Source organism: Macrotis lagotis, chromosome 1, assembly GCF_037893015.1.
Source record: "Macrotis lagotis isolate mMagLag1 chromosome 1, bilby.v1.9.chrom.fasta, whole genome shotgun sequence".
In the NCBI taxonomy this organism is placed as follows: Eukaryota; Metazoa; Chordata; class Mammalia; order Peramelemorphia; family Peramelidae; genus Macrotis; species Macrotis lagotis.
In genome coordinates, this window is record NC_133658.1 from 219,048,240 (window position 1) to 219,064,913 (window position 16,674).

The window sequence follows — 16,674 nt, forward strand, 5'->3', positions numbered from 1 at the left end:
AAGTAATATTCAGAAACACAAAGACTCTTCATGTTTATGTAGTAGCTTATGAACAAAAGTATTACTTTTATAGATAAAAATTGAGCAAATATAATTCAAACTAAATGACATTTAGTAGTAAAAATTTATGAAAATTAATAGGAATAAGACAAATTCAATAAGTAATTATCAAAATCTACTATGAATGAAACACTGTGAAAGTTACTAGGTATATAAACATGAAGAATTACACTAATCCCTGCCATGTTGCCTTCTCTCATTAGTTAACTTCTTCTAACACTTTCATTTTTGGGAAGAGCTCTAGCTGACCAGCCTTCATGCTCGTCTTGGTTCTGCTGATCATATTCATGACTGATGTCATGCTAGCTTCCCTCCTCTCAATTCCTTTTCAGCTATCTTCCAGTGTAGTCTTCCTTGATTAGTATGTAAGCTCATTGAAGGCAGCATTTATGTTTATTTTTTTCTGAATCTATATTCTCAGTGCTTTGCACAGTTTCTGGAATATAATAATCACCCAAGAAATGCTTATTGCTTTGCCTGCTTTCAAGAACCTTATGATCTAAAAGAAGAGGAGATTTCAGAAAGATAAAGATTTTACATTTAAAATGCTTGTATAATCCAGGATTCAAAGACCATTTACATGAATTCTCCTCACTGGTAGAGATTAGCTGTACAATGTTTACTGCTTATGAGGGGAATGGAGTTGGCATGAATTTGGGTTAGGAGATATCCTTGGCTTCTGACTTCTAGGTTCAAGAAGGAAGACACATGGTTCCAGACTCTCTTTAGGAGAAGATCCCTGAAGGGAAAAAGATTCTGGAATGAAGTCAGCAGATAGAATGATTATATCACTGTCCAAGTTTACAACACTAGAGATTTGGGGGGGGGGGCACTTCTCCTGGTGTGAGATCTTAGACTCTCTCTCAGTTGACTTAAACTATCTCATTCCAAGTAAGATAGTTAATTTACTTTATATATTGTCTGGTATATCCGCATCTGTATACTTTCTCTTATTTCTGTTTGCTTTCACCTTGAATAAATCAGTTTATTTGTTCTTTACTACATGTGATCTTTCTGGATCTGGTATTTGATGACAAGTTAAACCTCAGCTGTATAGCTTTGGTGTGTTCCTTCTCTGTTTAGAGAAAAAAAAAATCAGAATTGCAACTTGAATCTAAAAATTATACCCCACCCCCACCCCCCATGCTAAAAACATCTGGTGGACAGATAGATATGATTTTAGTCTAATATTTCCTCTTTGAGAAGAGAAGAGTGGTCAATGACCAGCACCAGTTTCTTGTTTTCCCCTCTCAGCAGGAATCAATCTTCCTTTAAGAAGAGTGGGTTCAGGGTACTATTACCAATGTGTTTTGATTCTCAAGGAATATTTGTTAAATTTTCATTGTGAGTATTTACATTTTAAAAATCAGCAAATGCTATAAATCTGACCCCCATTTGTTCTTTTACTGATTGTCTAATAAAATGTTAATAATACAGATTAGACTGAAAAGTATATACTATAAAGAACCAGCCCTAGAATCAGGAGAAACTAAGTTCAAATCTGATCTTGGACACTTATTAGCTATGTGATCCTTGACAAGTCATTTAAACCCAATTCCCTTCACACACACACACACACACACAACATCAACACACACGTACACATATACCCCACATATTTTTTGGTAAGATAGTTGTTAAACATTTATCAGGACACCTTTGGATGACTGGGGGGAGGCTCTAGGCATCTTGCTTAATAATTTCATTTAAGCCATATCTAGATAGACCTATGTGAACACAAAACTTTCATAGGCAACAAGATACAGTTGCTCCTTTACACTGGCCTAGAAGGTCTCTCACTCCTAAATCAAATGTCATTATTCTAATAAATGTGCAAATGAACACCAAATTATTCCTCAGTTAATGATCCCTTAGTGTAGATTGATTCAGAAGTATTTTCTCTGTAAATTAAAATGGTCTATCTAGGGACATTTTCTGACATAGAAATTGTAATTCCTCTTATGTGATCCAGTCAGAATACTTCTTTCCATAATTGAATTCAATTAAATTAGACAAACATTTATTAAGTTCCTACCATAAACTATCAGTGTTCTAGGTTCTGGGAATACAAAGCCAAAACCAAAACCATTCCTATCTTCATGGAGCTTACATGCTACTAACCTTAAAGTGTTTCAGTCAAATTGCCTCAAAAGAGGGAATGGCATTTTCAAAGGACTGAGACTACTGTCCCAATTTTCTTAAAAAGAGAAGAAAATGGAATTTGAACTCTACAGATCAGGGATCTTGACTGTTATTCCTAGCAAAAGTTAAATCTGCATTATTAAAGAGGAAGATTATTGACTATCTAGAGAGTGCAATGGTGATTGCAATCATATTAAGCTAACTCTGTTTCTTTCTTTGACAGTGTTGCTAGACTCATAGAATAGCAACCTGCTATAAATATGGCCTACCAAGGTTTTAGCAAATCTTTCATGGTATTCTTTGATGAAGATATGTCAGCTTAGATGATAATATTAGATGAATTCAGAACAGATCAAATGCTGAGATACAAAGCATAATCATTAATGGTCGCTCGCCAACATGCTAGGAGGTTTCCAGTGGACTGGTCCTGTACTGTTTAACATTTTTATCAGTAACTCAGATAAAGGCTTAGGCAGCATCCTTAACATATTTTCAGGTAATGTAATCTTGGGACAGATAACTAACTCACTATATTCCAGGGGTAGCAGCCAATAAATCTTGACAGGCTAGAACATTGGTCTGAATATTATGAGATGAAATTTTATAGTGATAAACAGAGCTTTATATTTGAATTCCAAAACATCAATCCCACAATTACAAGACAGCAGGGCTTTGACTATAAAACAGTTTTCCCTGTGAAGATCTGGAGGTTACAATGGACTTCAACTTCATGTGAATCAACACTGTGATATGGCAGACAAAAATGTTCTAAAAATCTTGGATTGTGATAAGAGATATTTGTTGTTATTTAGTCTTTCAGTGGTATCCAACTCTTTATGAACCCTTGAACTCTCTGTGGGGTTTTCTTAGCATTGATATTGCAGTGGTTTGCCATTTCCCTCTCAAGTGGATTATGTTTTGTCAGAACTTTTTACTGTAATCTGTCCACCTTGGATTATCCTTCATGAGCCTAGCTCATAGTTCATGGAGCTATGCAAGCCCCTCCATCATGACAAGGTAGTGGTTCAGGAAGGAAAGAGAGGTATAGCTTCTGTGAATAAGGAAAATGATAATCTTATTGTACTTTACCCTGATCTGACCCCATCTACAATGTTGTATTCAGTTCTGAGCACCATATTTTGGGAAAGACATGATAAACATGAAAATGCCCAGAGAAAGGTGACCCATTTCATGAAAGACTTTGGATCCATGACATATATTTAGCTTTAGGAACTAGAGATGTTTAGTTTGAAGATGAGAGATTCAGAGGTACCTATCTTCAAATATTGGGAAGACCTGTTAGGTGGAAAGGGGATTAGACTCGGTCTGCTTGGCTGCAGAGGATAGAACTGGGAGCACTGGGTGTAAGGTACAAAAACACAAATTTAGGTCTGAGATCAGGAAAAAAAAATTGCTCAATGATTAGATTTATCTTAAAGTGAATGAAATACCTCAAGAGGTAGTGGGTTCCTTCTCATTGCAGTTCTTCAAATAAAAATTGACCAACCATATATGAGTATGTAAGAGAAGATTCTCATAGACTCACTGAAATCTGCTCCAGCTCTGATATTCCTTGAGTCTATGAAAAAGTGTGAAGAACAAGTCTATCCAAGTTAATTCAATTTAACAGACATTTACTAAGAACTTCTATGTATAAGGTGCAGTGTGAGGCACTGGAGATGCCAGGACAAAAATACAAATCTTTTCCCTCACAGAACTTATATTCCAATGAGAGATTCATGTATATGTAGAAGAGAGATGCAATGTTGACAACTATGGGTATTAGGAAGGAACTCCTATAAGAGGTGATATCTTAGTGGTTCTTGTAAGGGTGCTGAAAGTCCCACAAAAAAGTGAGGAGAAAATGTATTCTAGAAATGAGTGGCCACTTGTGCAAAGACATGGAGACTTTCATAGAATGCACAGTGAACAACTAGTGGGTCAGTTTTCCTAGAAGAGAGAATATATGAAGGAGAGTGAGAAGTGGGAGCCAAATTGTGGAAGGATTTAAATGATTCATGTATTTTAACCTATAGCAAACAGGAGTCATGGAAATGAGAGAAATTTGAAAGAGGGAAGAGTTTGGGGAGAAAGATGATGAGTTCTGTTTGGTATGTTGAATTTAAGATATTTATGGTACATCCAATTCAAGATGTTCAAGGGGCAGGTGGAGATGTGTATGTATGTGTGTTTATTTTACAAATACACCACTGTACATGCATTTCCTGTTAGAAAAGTTCTATGAAGGTAGACAAAATGGTTTTTTATCTTGATATGCTCAGTACTTAGAATTGTACCTTATTATATAGGAAGATATTAATAATTTCTTGTTAAATTGAATTAATTTGAATAGTCATGACCTTCAGATTTTATAGAATCATGGAATGTCAGAGCCATAGGGGACCTCAGTTGTCATTTAATTATATTATCTATTTATACATATTATGCATATATGTATAGATAAACATCTATATGTATTAATATATACTACACATTTTCTATCCATCCATCTATCTATCTATCTAATCTATCTGAGAATCATTTACACAGAGTTTTTAATTGAACCTATTAGAGCTATTGGAATCATAGAACAAAATGATATTAAACCAACAAGAGTAAGGGGTAGGACTTTTAATTCCTGAGACATATGCAAAAGGAGCATAATTACTTCTTCCCATCCTTAAATCTTTTTATTCAGTCCTCAACTTTTTTTCTCTTCTCTGATTGCTACTTTCCCCTGACTACTTTCTCTATTTCTTTTTTTCCACCCTCCCTATCATCATAACCATATAGTTACCATGACTATTTGCTCATAGATTTTCTGAGACAGCCTTGATTTTCACTGTTTTGCTCTATCAATTATCAAAATTATCTTGAGTTGGATCAGATGTTAAATTTTCACTTTGGAAAATATACTCACTATGCCTATGGTTCCCTCAAAAGGGTGGAGGAGGAAGGACTTAGGCAAAGAAAATATTAGATTCTGCTTTTTTGTAGTTTTAGCTATTGTCAACCTGACTCATATTGTAGTGGACTATAATATTACCTGACTTTTGTAGAACACGTTTAGATTTGTGAATTAGATAAGGTTTGTTTAAGTTTCCATTTGTGAACTCATTTGAACCATGCAGCATTGGGCTACTCTACTTTTCCTTCCAATTCTGAACCAGGCAGTACAGGACTAATGCTCCTTTCCTAGGGTAAGCCTACAAGTATATGAGGAATACATAGGATCAGTAAGATAAAGGATTTAGAACTGGAAAGGACTTTAAATATCATTGAGTCCAACTCTTTCCTCCCCTCACCCCTTTTTATAGATGGGGACACTGAGGCTCGAAAAAGTTAAGTGATTTGTCCCATTAGATTGTGAGTTCCTTGAGAGCAGGGTTTTTCTTTTGCCTTTTTTTGTATACTTATTGCTCAGCACTATGATTGGTAAATAGGGAGAGTAGTGGCATGGAGTCTAGAAGTCCTGAGTTCAAATGTGGCCTTAGAGCTGTGTGACCCTGTGTTGTGTTCCTGTTGGCTAGCTTATTCTTTACTCAGACAAAAGGTAATAGGCCGGAGACATAGATGGAAAGTTCTCAGTTTATTCAACTCCAAGCAAGCACTTAAATACTCCCTTTCACTCCCAATTCTGAGGCATTTTCTAATTACAAGTCAAACAATGCTGCAGTGCTTGCTTGTGGACAACAGATGTTAAAAGTTTACAACCCTCAGCAGTCTCTTACAACTCTGGGCAAGTCACTTAACCCTGTTTGCCTCATTTTCCGCATCTGTAAAAATCAGCTGGAGAAGGAAATGGCAAATCACTCCAGGATCTTTGTCAAGAAAATCCCAGATGGGATCACCGAGTCAGACATGACTGAAACAACTCAACAACAGCAAAGGCACTTAACTAGATATTTATTGATTGTCTTGCCCAAGATCACACACGCAGACAGTAAGTGATATTCAAACCTAAGAGCTCTGGCTCTAAATTCTATGCCCTTTGTACCATATTGTCTCTTTAATAAGGTAGATACTATTCTCTATAGCCCAGTTATTTCTTTATTCAAAGACAAGTTCATTTTTTTGCACAGGACTGATCTATTAAATTCCACACTGCTCAGGTGGAATATCACATCTAGTTATGTGTATAGTGTGGCCACAGGAGGTGGCAAAAAGTGGAAGCAATGAGCAGCAGAAGCAGAGATGAAGCTTAGGCCTGACAAAGAGAATCTTTGTAACATCTAAGCTGTCTAGCAGTGGAATGGGTGACATGAATTTGCCTTTCTTTATAAATTTTTAAAGGCTGCAAGACCTCTCAGACAAATCTTGAGAGTACATGATAGAGGGAATTTTTCTTCAACCATTTGTTGACCTTTGAGGTCCTTTTTAACTCTGAGATTCCATAATTCTCTGACTTTTATTGTTTTCTTCCATTGGTCTCCTGGCTGGATTGGAAATCAACCAAAATTCCCTTTTCATGCTTTACTCTGTGAGTTTGATAAGAGAAGCTAGGGATTGGGAGAGGTAAAAGGGATATCACTCATCAAGAACTTTTTCCTTTTCGTCCCTTCCCCCCACCCCCAGCAATTCTAACAGCTATACAATCAATACTTCAAAAGATCTTTTTGTTTTTATTCCTGTTCATTCATTTCTCCAGTGACCTCTTTTCTGATTCCATTTATATTGAGAATGACAAGATTAATATGATTCAGGATAGTATGTGCATTCCTGGGTCAATGGACATTAGAGACCCAAGAGCTAAGTAAACTTTTATGGAGCCTAAAATTTGCATGAGTTTTAGCATCTTTTATCTCCTTTCCTATCTCTCTGTTACTGTCATTACAAATGCCAAAGGGTGATGTTCAGGATGGACTATTTCATGTATTTCATGGGTTTCTATATTTCACCCTGTGGAGAGCCTGCTGGACATATTCATTTCAGGTGACAAATCTTTCTTTGCTTAACTAGGATTTTCTTCAGAATCTATTATTACAACCATTATAGAAACTTTTTTAACTAGGGAGAACCTGTTGGAGCTCATACTCAGCTTGTATAACCTTTGAGCTCTCATGGACACTGCCAAGTCATAATAGGCAACAGAGGAGGTATTTATGGGGCATCATTATTAGAAATAGACATTTAAAAATCATTTAAAAATATTTTATCATAACGTTTTCTTTGAAGAGTAGGGTTCTATTCCTGCAAAGAATTTTGGGTACTACTAAACTGCATTTGACTGGGGATCAGGAAGGGTTCATCTTTGTGAGTTCAAATCTAGTCTCAGATGTTAGCTATATGACCTGGGCAAGTCACAACCCTGTTTGCTCCAATTCCTCATCTGTAAAAGGAGCCGGAGAATGAAATGATAAACTACTCTGGTATCTTTTTCATGAAAAGCCTCAATGGGGTCACAAAGAGTCAGACATGCTAGATAAGACTAACAACAAATACTAATCCATATTGCTCTTCCAAAATAAGCCTCTTAAAGTAAACATATCCTATGTCCTGAAATCTTTCACTATGATTAACTTTATCAATTATGTCTTTCTGTAAAGTGAATGGAGTTCACCTTCAAGTTTCTCCTCTCTTAACCCTACCTCACTAGTATTAATTAGAGGCAGGTAGGTGATGCAGAAGGTCTGAGTGGTAGGCCTAGAGTCAGGGAGACCTCAGTTACTTACTGGTTTTGTGACCCTAGACAAGTCACTTAACCACTCTCTACCTCAGTTTCTTCAACTATAAAATAGGGTTATTAGTAGCACCTCCATGCCAGCATCGTTGTGATGTTCAAATGAGATATTTGTTAAGTGCTTAGCACATAGCAAACTCTTTATAAATGCTTGTTCCCTTCCCCATAGACCTCAAAAAACCCAGAGCCAGGCTCCCCAGAATTAACTCTCCACCCGGGAAGTTGCCCTTAGTAGCTTCTATGTGGATCACTCTTTCTCTCATGACACTTGCTATTTTCTATTGGAATAACTTTCCATAACTTGGTAATTATTCCTGTGCATTTTTTTCTCAAGCTGAAAGAAAATTCCCCAGAGAGGTGGACTGAAGAGCAGCAAAGCTGGAGTTGCAGTTTTATAAAACCTTGTCAACCCTTAGTAAACAACTCTGTGTTTTCCAAGCCAGACAGAGAGAAACAAAGGAGCACCCCTATGTAAACAGACAGTCCCCAGTGCCCAGGAGCAATCATCTCATTAAGGCCTTCTGGGGGCTTTTAGAACTCTCTCTCCAAGGAAATGTCTCTCACCTGATGGTTGGCCCGGGGGGGGCGGGGCGGTGGTCAGAGAAAAAGAGAGAGACAGATGGAGAGAAACAGAGAGACACACACACAGATAAAGAGACAAAAATAGAGTCAGAGAGATAGACAGAAAGAGAGAGACACAGAGACAGACAGAGAAGCAAAGAGATAGTCAGAAACAGAGAGAAAGAGAGACAGGACAGAAACAAAGAGAGAGAGAGACAGAGACAGAGAGTCAGAGAGAGCGAGTGTGTCTAAACTCCTAGTCTGATCCTCCCCATTCATGAGGTTGACAACTTCTTATAGCTCTGGGAACCTGTAATGTGTCAGATATTAGCTAATGTATGGGCATAAAAATCCAGCATTCAAAGACGCCCTAGGGAATTATCAAGTCCACCCCATTGACTATGGGCATGATAGACACCTAACCCATCTATGCATCACCAGTGCTAACTACCTATATCAGAGACCAGATTCAAATGCCATCTTAGAAATCCCCTAAGTGGGTAAATAAGATTAACCTCAGTATTATTATCTATAAAAGAGGGATAATAATCAGAACCATAAGAAGAAATGTGGCATAGTGGATAGAAAACATTCCTTAAAGTCAGCAAGACCTGTGCTCAAATTCCATCTCTGATACCTATGAACTGTGTGACTCTGGACAAATTATTTAACCTGCCAGTGGCTCTAGGCAATTCTGAACTGAATTTCAGAACAGTTGCTGGTTTTCATTGATAGAGAGCTACAGTTTCCATTTTAATATAATCTTAAGTCCTGCCTTCTATATCCCCTTCTCCTCCACTCCCCAAATCGGCGCTTCTTCCTCTTCTGGTCCAGACTCATCTTCCATTGAATGCCATTCAGATTTGTGCCAGGTGTAATTTATGGTGTTTGCCTACCCCAGGTTCAATTATTCTTAGTTATGGCTCTGATAAAAAAAGTTGTCTCTATTAATATTAGTGCTAAAAGTAGAACAATAGCAATTCTTGGCATATCATATCATTGTTCATTACCTCTGGTTGTTATTAATAACAACATACATGATAATAAAACTCACAAAACTGTGTGGTTATCAAATGAGATGATGTATGCAAAATGCTTTGTGGACTATAAGGTTTCATACAAATGTGAACTTAATTTAAAGTATTTCTACAGCTGTTGTTGATATTTGTCATTCATTCTCAAAGAAGGCCTAACATCAGGGAGGTGATTCCATGACAAGCACATGAAGTGGATTTGAGTAAGGAAGTGCTGTGCTAAGTTACCAGCCTCACTTTCTCCTCCGGAGCCATCTGGGTCCAGTGGCCACATTTGAATCAGGACAACTGGAAATGGCTCTGTAGGTGAGGCAATCAGGATTAAGTGACTTGCCCAAGGTTACAAGCTAGTAAGTGTCAAATGTCTGAGGTCAAATTCAAACCCACATCCTCCTGACTCCAGGGCTGGTGCTTTGTTCACTTCATCATCTTGCTGCCTTAAGGTATAGAGATGGGAGCATTCTGTCTTAGGGAGAGAGAACATGGTAGCTGCTTTCTGTTGACTTAGCCAAATTACCTTTACAGTTATTAGCTGTAGCAATAAGGGAAACGGTAGGCTTCTTTTTATTGAATAAATTGGAAAATTAGGTTTATACAAGTTTAATAAGTTACCTAATACCTTATATTTATAATTTTATATTCACATATTCTTGAATGAATGCATTTTAAAAAAATTTATTAAGAATTTAATATATACTAGGCAGTGTTCTAAGTGTTAGGCATTAAAAAAAAAAAGAAAGAAGGCCTTTGTTCTCAAGGCCCAAACATTCTAATAGGGGAAGATAGCACATACAGGGAAATAGTGGCCAATGAAAGGAGTTATCTTTTGAGGAGTCCTGAGAATGGTGAAGTGATGATGTACAAGACCAGAAATTGATGTGACCTTTTAAGATTGTTAATGCTAATGTTAACTTGATTATTATACCTAGAATTAAAGATAGAGATGTAGAATCAGCAGATGGTTGGTATATATCCACAAATACACACACCTGGTCCCATAGTAGATACTAAGTGAATGCTTACCGACTTAATGACTCCCACAAAACTGAACTTCTTTTGATGTGGTTTCCAATTCCTTTAGTATCTTGACTCTTTTTCTTTGGGCATGTTATAATTTATCAGTTTCATTCCTAAAAACTGGTGCTCAGAACTTAACATAATGCTCAAAACACAATTTATTAATTTCATTCTAATTAACAACTACAATAATAAGAATGTATTGCTATAGCTTAGAGGAGGGGTCATCTGAAAGTAGGACTATGTCAGTGAGGATTATGTTGATTTGGGCTGGTGATCCTAAATTTGTTATTGAAGAAATTGTTACTCCCAATCCACTTCTCTTTTCACTGTACCTCACTGCCTCTTACTAGTTGCATCTTAGTAGTGCTCAATTCCTAATAACATAACTAGTCTTGAGGATCTTTGGCTCTAAAGTGCCAAAGTTACATGTCAAAATGACATTGTCAAGGAGCAGCTAGGTGGCACAGTGGGTAGAGTGCCAGCCCTAGAGTCAGGGTGACCTATGTTCAAATCTGACCTCAAGACACTTACTGGTTGTGTGATTCTGGGAAGTCACTTAATCCCAATTGCCTGTCCCACCAAAAAAATAAAAAAAAATTGCATTGCCAAATACACCATGGCAAGGTTTATGCCAGGAAGGTAGGATTAGTTTTATCATAAGGAAAATTATAATGAAGCAAACCATGTTGAAAAGATTTTTGATTAAAATTCAACACTCATTTCTAGCTAATATTCTAGAAATCATAGGAATAAGAATCTTTCCTTATCCTAGTAAATAGTATTAATCTAAACTTAAGATCAAATACTGAGAAAAGAAAGAGGTCTTTACAATAAAATAAAGGGTAAAGCAGATTATCGCCATTACTGTTTAGTATAGTCCTAGAAATACTTGCAAGAGTAATACAACAAGAGAAAGAAATAGAGGGAATAAGCATAGGTAAAGAAGAAATGGAATTATAGCTTTTTGGTAATGATATGATGATGAACTTAGAGAAAACTAGAGCAGACACTAAGAAATTAATTGCAATAATTAAAATTTCAGCAAAGTTGTAGGCTATAAGATCAATCCATACAAATCATTAGGATTTCTATAAATAAGCAATAAAACTCAGCAGAAAGAATTAGAAAGAGAAATTTCATTCTAAATAACTATAAAATATTTGGGAATGAAGATTCAGTTAAGGACTAGTTGAATCTAATGATAAAATATTGATAAAATACAGATAGATCTAAAACACTGGAGAAACATTAATTGCTAATATAAATTTTCAAGCTAGTATAAAAAATGATAATGCTATCTAAATTAATTTAGTCAATTTTGCATCAATCACATTCCCAAAAATGTTTTATAGCCCAAGAAAAGTAATAATAAATTTCATATGAAGGAATAAAAGGTTAAGAATTTCAAGGGTATTAACTCTCAGCCTGTATTAGAAGGTAGTAATAATTTAAAAAAAATTGGTGAAAGAGACAGACAGATACACACACACACGGGGAGAGAGAGAGAGAGAGAGAGAGAGAGAGAGAGAGAGAGAGAGAAAGAGAGAGAGAGAGAGAAGATGAATAGATTGTGTGTAAAATATAGACACAAACACTTACAATATAGTGTTTGAAGAACTCAAAGTCCCTAGTTACTGGGGGGACTTGATATTTGGGATAAATGTGACTCCCAAACCATTGAACAACACTGCCTCCTTCTCTCTCCAATCTTAGTAGTGCCCCATTCCAAATGAACATCTTTGACTTTAGAGCCCAGATTTAAAACAGGTTTGTACTAAACTTAACAACTTGGTACTGGAGGAAGTTACATGTCAAGATAACATTACCAAGGAGCAAATAGATGGGGTCAAGAGAACCTGAGTTCACATTTGACCTCAGAATTGGACAGTTTCTACTTTTTATTTAAGGCACTTTGTGGGGGAGGGAGAAGTAATTTCCATTTCCCTTCTTTTCTATTACTCAAAATCCTTCTGTCAACTGTAGCTCCATAATGGTAGGTGTTGGTTCCTTGGTTGCACCATAATCTCCCAGGAACCCTTTACAACTTTGGAACCATTTTCCTGATTTTGTTATTAAGAACCAGGAATCCCACTGTTGTTCAATTGTTCTACTTTCTTTTTTGCTTTGTACCAGTCCAATGATTCAAGGTTAGTTGTTGCTAATTAACTAAAGTTGTTAATTTTATTGCTAGCTTTGATCAGTTAGAAGTTATTTATCAGAAGACATAATTAATGAAATGTATGTGTATACAAAGAAGAGATAAAAGAAAGTTCAGAAGGGGTCACAGATAAACAGACCTAAGTTTTAAAATTTTATTGATATCATTTGTTTTTATAGTAGTCATTTCTGGATATATTTTCCATTCCCATCTCACCCTCCCTTCCCCAAAGAAAGTCAAGTTGTGAGAGAAAAATAAGAAACAGCCATTTTGGATACAATATAATGTTTTCAAATAGAATGCATCTTAGAGGTCATCTAGTCTAAACCCTTTCATTTTACAAAGGAAGAAACTGAGGTACAGAAAGATAAAATACTCAGAATTGCAAAGAGATGGGAATTGGCAAGGCAGTATTTGAAATTAAGAACTGGGACTCCAAGTTCATTATTCTAAGTTCAACTTTCATACCATAGTACCTCCTGTCTATAGAACCAGAACTCAGGCAGGTATGATGGTACACCTTGGTGGAACCTTGGTCATTTCAGTCATGACCCTCATTTGAGATTTTCTTGGCAGATATACTGGAGTGGTTTGCCATTTTCTTCTCCAGTTAAATTGCAGATGAAGAAATTGGGGCAAACTGGATTAAGTGACTGATCCAGGAATTTGCAGTGAAGAAGATCTGGACCTGGGTAGGGGGAGATCAGATCTCCCTTCAGATACTATCTGTGGGACCCTGATCAACACTCTTAGCATCTCTGGGTCTAAAAAGTATCTGAGGTCAGATTTGAACTCAGGAAGATCAGACTTCCTGAATCCCAGCCTTGTGCTCTATCCACTTTACCACCTAACTTTCTCTAAAGGAAGGGCTAATTCAAATGGTCCCCAGAATTTGCTAGGCAAACCTAGTCCCAGTTCTATTCCACTTATGCATTCCACTACTATTGCCCTGTAGCTTTTTGCTTCTCTATGAAGAGGAAAGAGGTTCATTTCATTATTTGTTCACAAGGACCACAACTGGTATTAAAAATAGAGGTCAGTTTCTGTTCAGAGTTCTGTTCATTGCTGTAGGCATTATGCATATTATTTCTGTGGTCATGCTTATTTTGCCCTGCATTAGTTTCTACCAGTCTTTCCATGTTTTTCTTTATTTTTTTGTAATTTAACTTCCTGATGGTATGTTCTAATGGAATATATTCATATGCCATAACTTGCTTAGCGATTCTGTAGTCAATATTTTCTTTATAATTCTTTGATGCTTGAATATTTTAATATCTATTGGTCATCCTCTCGCCTCTTTTGTTCACCTCCTAAGGGATTGCTGGGCCAAAGGTTATAAACTTTTGGTGTATAATTCCAAATAGTTTTCTGAAAATGATTAGAACAAGGAGCAGCTAGATGGAGCAGTGGATAGAGCACCAGCCCTGGAGTCAGGAGGATCTGAGTTCAAATTACCTGTGTGACCTTGGGTGAGTTGCTTAACCCTATTACCTTGCACCCCCCCCCCCCCAAATGGTTAGAACAATTCACATCTCTATCAATTGTATATTAGTAAGATTTTCCAACACTGACTGCCTTCTTTTCTGATTTGTAGGATGTGAACTGAAACCTAAGAGCTAATTTATTTTGCATATATATTCCACAACAACAACAAAATTCCTTAAACAAAATTATGCTCACCTAATCTCATCTAAAATTTTCCTATTAGATATTTTCCTATTAGAGTGCAACTTTGAAACATCTCTTCTCAGTGACCAACAGTGCTTACCCAGTATATATAATACTTTTTTTCTGATCTGTTAGTTAATTTTGAATAAAGTAAAAACATTTAGTATACTCAATTCATAATTCTAATAAAAGTGCAATTACATTCACTTCACACAGATATGTCAAAGATATTTTCCATACCTAATGCTTTTCTTTTTTATTATATAAGTATTTTATGTTTTTTAATTATATACAATAATAGTTTCTATTTATCATTTTTGGTAAGATTTTGAATTTTGCAATTTTTCACTACCCTCTCTTCCCTCCCCCTACCCAGAAGGCAATTTGATAATCCTTACATTGTTTCCATGCTATGCATTTATCAAAATTGAATGTGTTGAGAGAAAAAAAATATCTTTGAGGATGAAATAAAATAGCAAAATTATGTAGTTCATAAAACAACTTTTTTTAAAAAAAATTGAAGGTAATAATCTTTGGTCTTTGTTTAAAGTCCACAGCTCTTTCTCTGGATACAGATGGTATTCTCCATCACAGATCCCCTAAAATTATCCCTGATTATTGTAATGATGGAATGAGCAAGTCCATTAAGGTTGATATCACCCTGTACAGTGTTCTTCTGGTTCTACTCATCTTGCTCAGCATCAGTTCATGCATATCTTTCCAGGCTTTTCTGTAATCCCTCCTGGTTTCTAATAGAACAATAGTGTTCCATAACATACATATACCACAATTTGTTCAGCCATTCCCCAATTAATTTCCAGTTCTTTGCCACCACAAACAAAGCTGCTTATGAATATTTTTGAACAAGTGATGTTTTTACCCTTTTTCATGATCTCTTCAGGGTGTGGACCCAATAGTGGTATTGATGGATCAAAGCATATACACATTTTTATTGCCCTTTGCGCATAATTCTACATTGTTCTCCAGAAAAGCTGGATCAGTTCACAGCTCCCCAACAATGTATGTGTCCCAGGTTTCCTCACATGCCTTCCAAAATTGATTATTGTCTTTTCTGTGTGAGTTGATACCTCAGAGATGCCTTAATTTGTGATTCTCTGCTCAGTAATAATTTAGAGCAATTTTTCATATGACCCTGGAAAGCTTTGTAGCTAAAAGTTTTCAAGAGACTTTTTATGTTTTGACTATATATATGTATATGTGTGTATATATATATATATATATATATATATATATATATATATATATATATATATATATATATATATATATATATATATATATATATAATGTTTTTGCAAGGCAAACGGGGTTAAGTGGCTTACCCAAGGCCACACAGCTAGGCAATTATTAAGTGTCTGAGACCATATTTGAACCCAGGTACTCCTGACTCCAGGGCCGGTGCTTTATCTACTACGCCACCTAGCTGCCCCCAGTTTTGACTATATTTTGAGAACTTTTTCTAGAAGCTCAATTTGTTTTTTTTATGTTAAGATCATGAACAAAGTAATTTTGGTTTAGTTTAATTAATAAATGATGATCTGAGGTGCAAAAGGTGACTTCAGATAGTCGCCTATTTGTGCCTTCTACCCTGACATGCAGAGCTTTATCATTATGGTTTAAACCAAAGACTCTTATTTATCCAAATTCCTAGTTTCTGGTTGTTTTGGGATAGGTAGTTCTTTATGATATAAAAGAAGTCTTATGGTTGATGGTAGATTTGGATAGTTTTTTAAAATTTTTTAAATTCCTTGTTATTTGTTAAATTTGTTAAATAAAAAAAATGGATCATCTATTGAACAATATTTTTTTTTATTCTTTACAAATCAGAGAAATTACAAAAAAAAATGTGACAAGATGTATTTATCCAACCAGTTGGCATTTAACACTACTTGGGCTGAGTATAGCTCAAGTAAGAGGTCTCAACTCATACAATGCATCCATTTTACAAACGAAATAGAAGTTTTCGTAAATTGGTAATGGTTTATTTCTGGTATTTAAAAGTTAGCTTACAAGATACATAATTTTTTTTTCAGATGATTGACACATTTAAAAGGCAGCCTGAGAATTTAAGTATTGCATACCAAGATTTACAAGGTATAAAACCCTTGAGAAAATAGGATTAGAAATAAAAATGGTGTCCCAAATGACAGAATCCTGCTCCATATCCAGAGTTTTACCCTCTGATTGATCACACATGAATATATTTCAAACTCTCCTGCCACATAGTATGTAAGTAAGGCTTTCAAAAAATAATTCAAGAACTAACCAACTCTTACTTTATATAATTTATTTCCTCTTTATTTTCCCTCCCTTGGTTGACCAAATCATGC

At 35.8% G+C, this 16,674-nt stretch overlaps 1 protein-coding gene across 1 annotated transcript in view; it reads right to left on the reverse strand.

Moving 5' to 3' along the window:
- Positions 1-16,674, reverse strand: part of CAPN13 (calpain 13) — a 117,359-nt gene that overhangs the window by 80,887 nt on the left and 19,798 nt on the right. The gene's annotated exons all lie outside the window — the stretch shown is intronic.